Genomic DNA, 6,308 nt, shown 5'->3' with positions numbered 1-6,308 from the left:
ACCTTTACAATGCCTGTTGTGTAAAGGCCCCCAAAAACTGTCCTACTGTCCTCATCGGGCCTCTCTCAGTGCATTTCAAGTGTCCATTCAAGAGAGCAACGATACAGGAGTCGAGACTCTGATAGATAAGAAGGAAGATCAAGACAACCTCCAAATGGGTGCGCTCAAATTCTTGTCCGCCCTCAAACGGAAGGTCGATCCGAATGAGATAATAGAGAAAGGGCTCATGTTCGTGGAGTTGACAATAAACTCTCAAACAAGCAAGAGCACCTTGATAGACTTAGGAGCGACTCACAACTTCATCGCCGATCAAGAAGCACGAAGATTGGGACTCACCATAGAAAAGGACTTGGAAAAATGAAAGCTGTCAACTTCGAGGCCTTGCCTATTGTGGGAGTTCCAAAAGAGTCCCCTTCAAATTAGAGGCTTGGACAGGAGAGTTAGACATTGTCGTGGTTCACATGGACGACTTTGACGTGGTACTTGGAATGAAGTTTCTCCTAGAACACAAAGTTAACCCAATGCTACTGGCGAAATGCTTGGTGATCATCGACCGCAACCCCACAGTAATACCTGTAAGCATCAAGCAACCAGGTAATCTTAGAATGATTTCGGCCATACAATTGAAAAGATGACTCGCACGAGAGGAACCTACATTTGTACTGATGGAAGAAGTGACTACTGAAGAAACTATTCCAAGCGAAATCAAGGAGGTACTAGACAGTTATGCGGACATAATGCGAGAGAGCTTACCACACACTACAAGAAAAGTACCTTTTCATAGCATTGTAGAATAGCATTTTTAAAATAATGCTATGAAAAAGAAGATCTCTCTTCCCTCCCTTTTTTTTCTTTTTCGGTTTCCCTCTCATATCTTTTTCTTTTTAGGTTTCCCTCTCATTTCTTCCCTTCTTTCTCCTAGCCCTAGATCCATCTCTTCTCTCTCATTTCTCTCTTTTCGGTTTCCATCTCTTCAAGCTCATTTATTCGGTTCTTTCTCTTAGCCTTAGATCTATCTCTTCTGGGCTTTTTCCTTTCTTTCCATTGACAGTTTCAAACTCACCCATTTCTCTCATTAGGCTGCTGGAAGTGGTCGACAACAACCACAACAACGGCGGTAGAGGCGGCGGCGAGGATCATGATCGGAACGCAGATGATTGGGATTGGACGGCCCTACTATCGCAATCGTACAACTAGAATGAACTGGATGAGATGCAGAGGAGCTGGCTTCTCGGTCTGGTGGAGGGAAAGAAAAACAGATACGTTGACCTAGGTTGTGTAATCATGTCGAAGAAGGCTTTGAAATAGGAATACCGGTGGAATCAAGATGTGCCCATCCTATTTTTTTTCGAACGACGCATGGTACGGCTCCCCTATAAAAGATTTTGTATTTTAATCAACTTTTTTTTTCTTCTGTTGTTCAGTTTAGAAGCTTAGTGCTTGAAATGGCCTGAGCAGGGCTTTTGATTTTGATGCATCACTTTTGAATTTGATTCTTTAGTTAGGTAAAATAGAGTTAAAGGGCCATTTAAATACAGGAGAACCATTATTGTAGAATAACTTTCACTTCAGTGTTAGGAGGACATGTGTGGTTGCGGTAAGAAAGGAAGGAGTGAAGGGGAAATCATAACCATTAGCTCATTATGTTATTGGCTATTTGGATGAGAAGCATAGATATAGACACGAGACAAATTAATATAACAAAGATAGAACACTATATTTTTAATGTCTAGAACACATTATAAATTACCATAATTAAGCGATTAAGTAACTGAGAGTTGCTTCGAGCAGTGGAGAGGGGTGAAAGGGAAATGATTGAGAGTGAAAAATTGATAAGATATGAATGATTAAAGGGGCAAGCATAATAATATTGGAGACTAGTGGAGATTTTGATATAATTTAGTTGGAAAGAAAAGAATGTTGTGTGGGATATTAAGTAAGATTGTTGGGACTTGAGCAAAGAAGAATAATAATAGAGACTCTGTAGGTTTTGTTTGGTGTAATTTGAAGTAAGGTGTGAATTTTAAATGTGCTTCAGAGGGAGGAAATTTGGACTTTTGGTAGTGTGACAATGTCTTATTTAGGCTCTATGTCAAATTAGAGATTGAGAAAATGTGACCAATTTTTCAATAACAAAGTTGCAAAGTTGCACAACAAGCTGCTTTCCATTACCTTCACAAGGATTCAAACATGCTTGATACCCACATTTTGCTTATGCAAAGAATTCTAAACTCTTCACAATATGGTAACAAATTTTTCTCTGCTTATTTATCATTTTTTTTTCAATATTTACTATTTTGGTTTTAGTTGATGATGTGAGGATGAGTACATGTGAAAAAAATGTTAATGTATGCCTTCTTCCTCTTTCCATTTTTTTTTTTTTTGCTCTTGGGACATTTTATCTTTTTAGTTCTTTATTATCTCTTACACATGAGTGATTCTACTTCAAATTCTTCATTGTCTTAATTCACTTTGAAAAATATTTATCTAATGACAATTTTAATTAAAAGACTCCTATCCATTACAAAGAAGACTTTTAATCCTTTGTTTCCCTCTTGATTTAAGCTTTGCAACGTACAATTTGTTAAAGTAGGTCGTACTGACACAATTAGTGTTGTCATCTTATATTTGTTTTGGTTTTAATGTTAATGATTTGTTCTTATAGGGTGCATATAAGGTTAGTTGTTGTGGAAATAGGTTGTTATGGAATGGGAGTGAGGTCAAGGAATAATTGAAAGTGTGTCTCTATCTTCTCTTTCTTGCATTTCTTTGATATTGAGTAATTGTAAACAAGTTCATTCATAGAATAGGTGGAAAATGAGATCATTTTAGAGATTGTTACAAAAAATTTCTAATATCTCACTACTAGTCTACACTATATAAGTCTCTATCTCTTTTTTCCTTTTCTTACCATTGCATGTCTTTGTGGTCATAAAAAAGAATACATTTGTAGCTTTTAAATATAACATTTTGAACTAAAAGCTATGAAAAATTGAACACCATGAGCTATATTTTTTGTTGTACAATTTTTTAACTCCGCAATTTTTATTTCTCTCTCCTTCCATCTTTTGGTTTTTGTCCATTTCATTTCACAACTTCTTTCCCTCCTCGCGCATCAAAATTCTTCTTTCATTTTGTCAACCTACTTCTATATTACTAATTATCCTCTTTCAGAAAGTTAGAGAGATGAAGATGAGCAGAGCAATAGTGACTTGAAGGAAGAGGCTTTCGAGATGTCGTACCACGAGCCTCCAAAGATTTAGGTAAGCAGTACTCCAAAGATTTAGGTAAGCTCAATTGGAATGGGTTGCTATATTTACAGTCACTTCACTACAACAAATTAGTCACTTCACTACAACAAATTACCCTTTCTATAGCTTTTGAAGATAGCATTTACTAAAACATGCTATAAAAAATTGATAAAAAAAGGCGGACACAAAATAAATAAAAAAAAAAGCTAGATATATTTTTTAAAATAAAGAGCTCTTTATTTACTCTCTCTCTTCCTCCCTTCGTTTTGCCCTAATTTACAGGCGGAGGCTAGATTTTTTTTTCTCTCCATTTCCTCTCTTCCCCTTGTGCTCCATTTTGCCATAATCTACAGATTTGGAGTTATAACCCATGTATTTCATCTGTTTCTTCCTTTTGTATTCCATTTTTGTCTCGGATGGCAACTTCGTCTTTTCTCTATCCTCATGCCAATGTCTGCTGATCTGGGCCAAATGAAAAAGCTCTTAATCGAGGTTAGCATTCACATGTGTGTTTAATCTATTGAGCATAGTTCAATATTTGTGTCTTGAAGGAGGAGTACATAATACCAACTACATTTTAAAACGAGAATGAGCAGAGTGGATTTGCATCCTGGTTTCTCATTTCTTAAACATTTGGATTGATACTTTGGATTGATACTTCTTCCTTTATGTTCTAGGGTTTAGGGTTTCTCTATGTTTTGATGTTTGGTTCTTTCTGTTTTGGCCCCTTCATTTTCTCAATTAATTTGGATATTCAGTTTTGGAGATGATGCTTTTGATTTCTAGCATTTTGATGCATTTTGATTAATTTAAGAGATTTAGTTAAATTCAGGGGTGTAATTCTCGCATAATTTTGTTGTTGTTTATTTTCCTTGTAGAATTTGTTTCACCCATGGCACTAACTTGGAGAGTTAAGGCTCTGTTTCAACTTTGTGAGTTATATTTTAGTAGATCTTCCAATTTTGTGGCCATGGTTTTTCCTATGTTTGTTTCAATAAGCATATCATCCTTACTAATTGAAGTTCTAAAGCTATACTTTTGACAAATTTAAACACTTTGTTTCTCTTAATTGGTCTTTCTCGCTTTCATTTTCTGCTGCTACTTGAGTGATGCTGTAAGATTATGGTAGAATCAGAGGATGAACTGAAACTATTGAATGTACTATTTCCTCCGATCATTCTTATTGAACCATTTCATTTTAAAAGACTTTATTATTTAGTTATATAAATTATTTATTCATACCTCTAAATTTCAGGCATTTTGGGGCATTTGGAGAGCAATTTGTATGTATGATTAGAATGATTAATTGGAGTTTAAATATGCTTAATCTAGACAAACACATTGAACTAAACTCGAAATGCATGCATGATTAAAGCTATAACACTGAGGAGTGGAAGCACATGGTGCCCCCCTAGAAAGCATGTTGTCGGTGATTAGTATCTGAATGAAACTACACCTATTCATGAGGCTACAAAGCCTTCTATTTCCTTTCTTCCTTTTCTCCTTCTCATAGTTGTTACCTCACTCTTTTAGTAAAGAGGCCGTTTGTGTAGGGGGATTATATATGCATTGTAACTTGCTACTGTAAAGGTGGAGACATGTAAGTGATGTTTATTTAAATTTTCAATCCTTTTGGAGTTTGCTTCATTTATGACCTTTAATGGTTGTTTATTTTTAGATTGAATAAAAAAAATAAGCAACCTTTATAACAATGTCTTTCAATTTTCCCTCTAAAGAATTATAACTAAGTGAAGAACAAAAGTTCGAACATTTTGTGGAAGTTCAATATCACTGCAACAAATACCATCTTTTATAGCTTTTTTGTATAGCATTTTATTTTATTTTTTTAATGTTATCCCTAAAAACCTAATCACGCGTATAAAAGCCTTCCTTTCTTTCTCTCTTTTCCCTCTAGACACCCATATTCTCTCAGACCCTAGGGCAAAACCAAATCTCGCCTTCTTTCTCTCGCGCAACAATCCATCCTTCCTTCTTTCGTGCTTCAAAATTTTTCCCTCAAGATCCATCCTTCTTTCTTTCGTGCTTCAAAATTTTTCTCTGATTTGCATCAAATCTCAAGATGGTGGCATTGAGAGGAGGCATACAGTTTATTGTTGATGCTTTGTCTATGAAAAACCCTATTCTCCTACCTCACTGCAGATTGAACAATCCAAGATAGAGGTTAGTTGTTTTTTTTTTCCTATTATCTTCTTTGTTGGCTCACTTTGTAAAGAATTTCATTGATGAATTATTATAAGTGATTTGTCTCTGTATCTTCCTTTTTAATTTCTTTTTGAATGTAGTTCTGTGAGTTAGATTGAAGGATCGAACTACTACTAAATAATGCAGTTTTTCATTTACATTTAGTACACACTAATAAATTTTTGTGAGTTCAGTCCTTTAGTCCTTCATTAAGTAATGTACTTTACTTTTAAGTGTGTATTTTCCTAGCTGTAGAATTTTTCTTTGAATGTAGATTGGTGAGTTCTGTGAGGTAGATGTAGTTGTTGTCTTGTGTTAAAAAGGTTGAATGTAGTGTTGTGAGTTACATCAACGGAATAAAAACATAATACAAGAAACTATCTTTTTTTTTCATTATGTTGGTTCAATCAATACATGCCCAAATTGAGGAACCACATGAAGATTACAAACAAAAAAAATAAGCCTAAGAGTACAAAGTAATTAAGTTTAGAGGAATTTGTTAATTCATAGGTTATTTCAAGCACATTCTACCGGTAGGAATGATTTATGTTAACGGGTTACATATTCTGCAAGTATCAAGTAGTAGGAAGAAGTTTATACACGTATTGATGGACTGCATATAAATTCCTTGAGCAAAATACCTATTGTATTATGTATAACTAAATTTTTGTGGCCTTTTCTCCTTGATTTTTTTTTTCCTTTGATATATTAGGTCTCCTTTTCTCCTTCTTTGTGTATAACTTATTAAATACATGATCGGCAAGATCACTCACTTTCACACAACAACAACAAGAACTTGTGTGGCCCTGTTGTTACTGTTACTGTTATTTTGCATTTAGGTCTTCCAATAACACA

At 34.9% G+C, this 6,308-nt stretch overlaps 1 long non-coding RNA gene across 1 annotated transcript; it reads left to right on the top strand.

The window, feature by feature from the left end:
* The first annotated feature begins 1,001 nt into the window (after window positions 1-1,001).
* LOC111450226 lies at window positions 1,002-5,427 on the top strand. Its single transcript, XR_002711777.1, has 3 exons — window positions 1,002-1,362; window positions 3,175-3,743; window positions 4,507-5,427. It is a non-coding gene; the product is annotated as an uncharacterized LOC111450226 (long non-coding RNA).
* Window positions 5,428-6,308: the final 881 nt, after the last annotated feature.

The sequence above is a fragment of the Cucurbita moschata genome, unplaced genomic scaffold (genome assembly GCF_002738365.1).
Source record: "Cucurbita moschata cultivar Rifu unplaced genomic scaffold, Cmos_1.0 Cmo_Scf00012, whole genome shotgun sequence".
NCBI lineage: Eukaryota > Viridiplantae > Streptophyta > Magnoliopsida > Cucurbitales > Cucurbitaceae > Cucurbita > Cucurbita moschata.
This window is presented reverse-complemented; position numbering and strand designations above follow the sequence as displayed.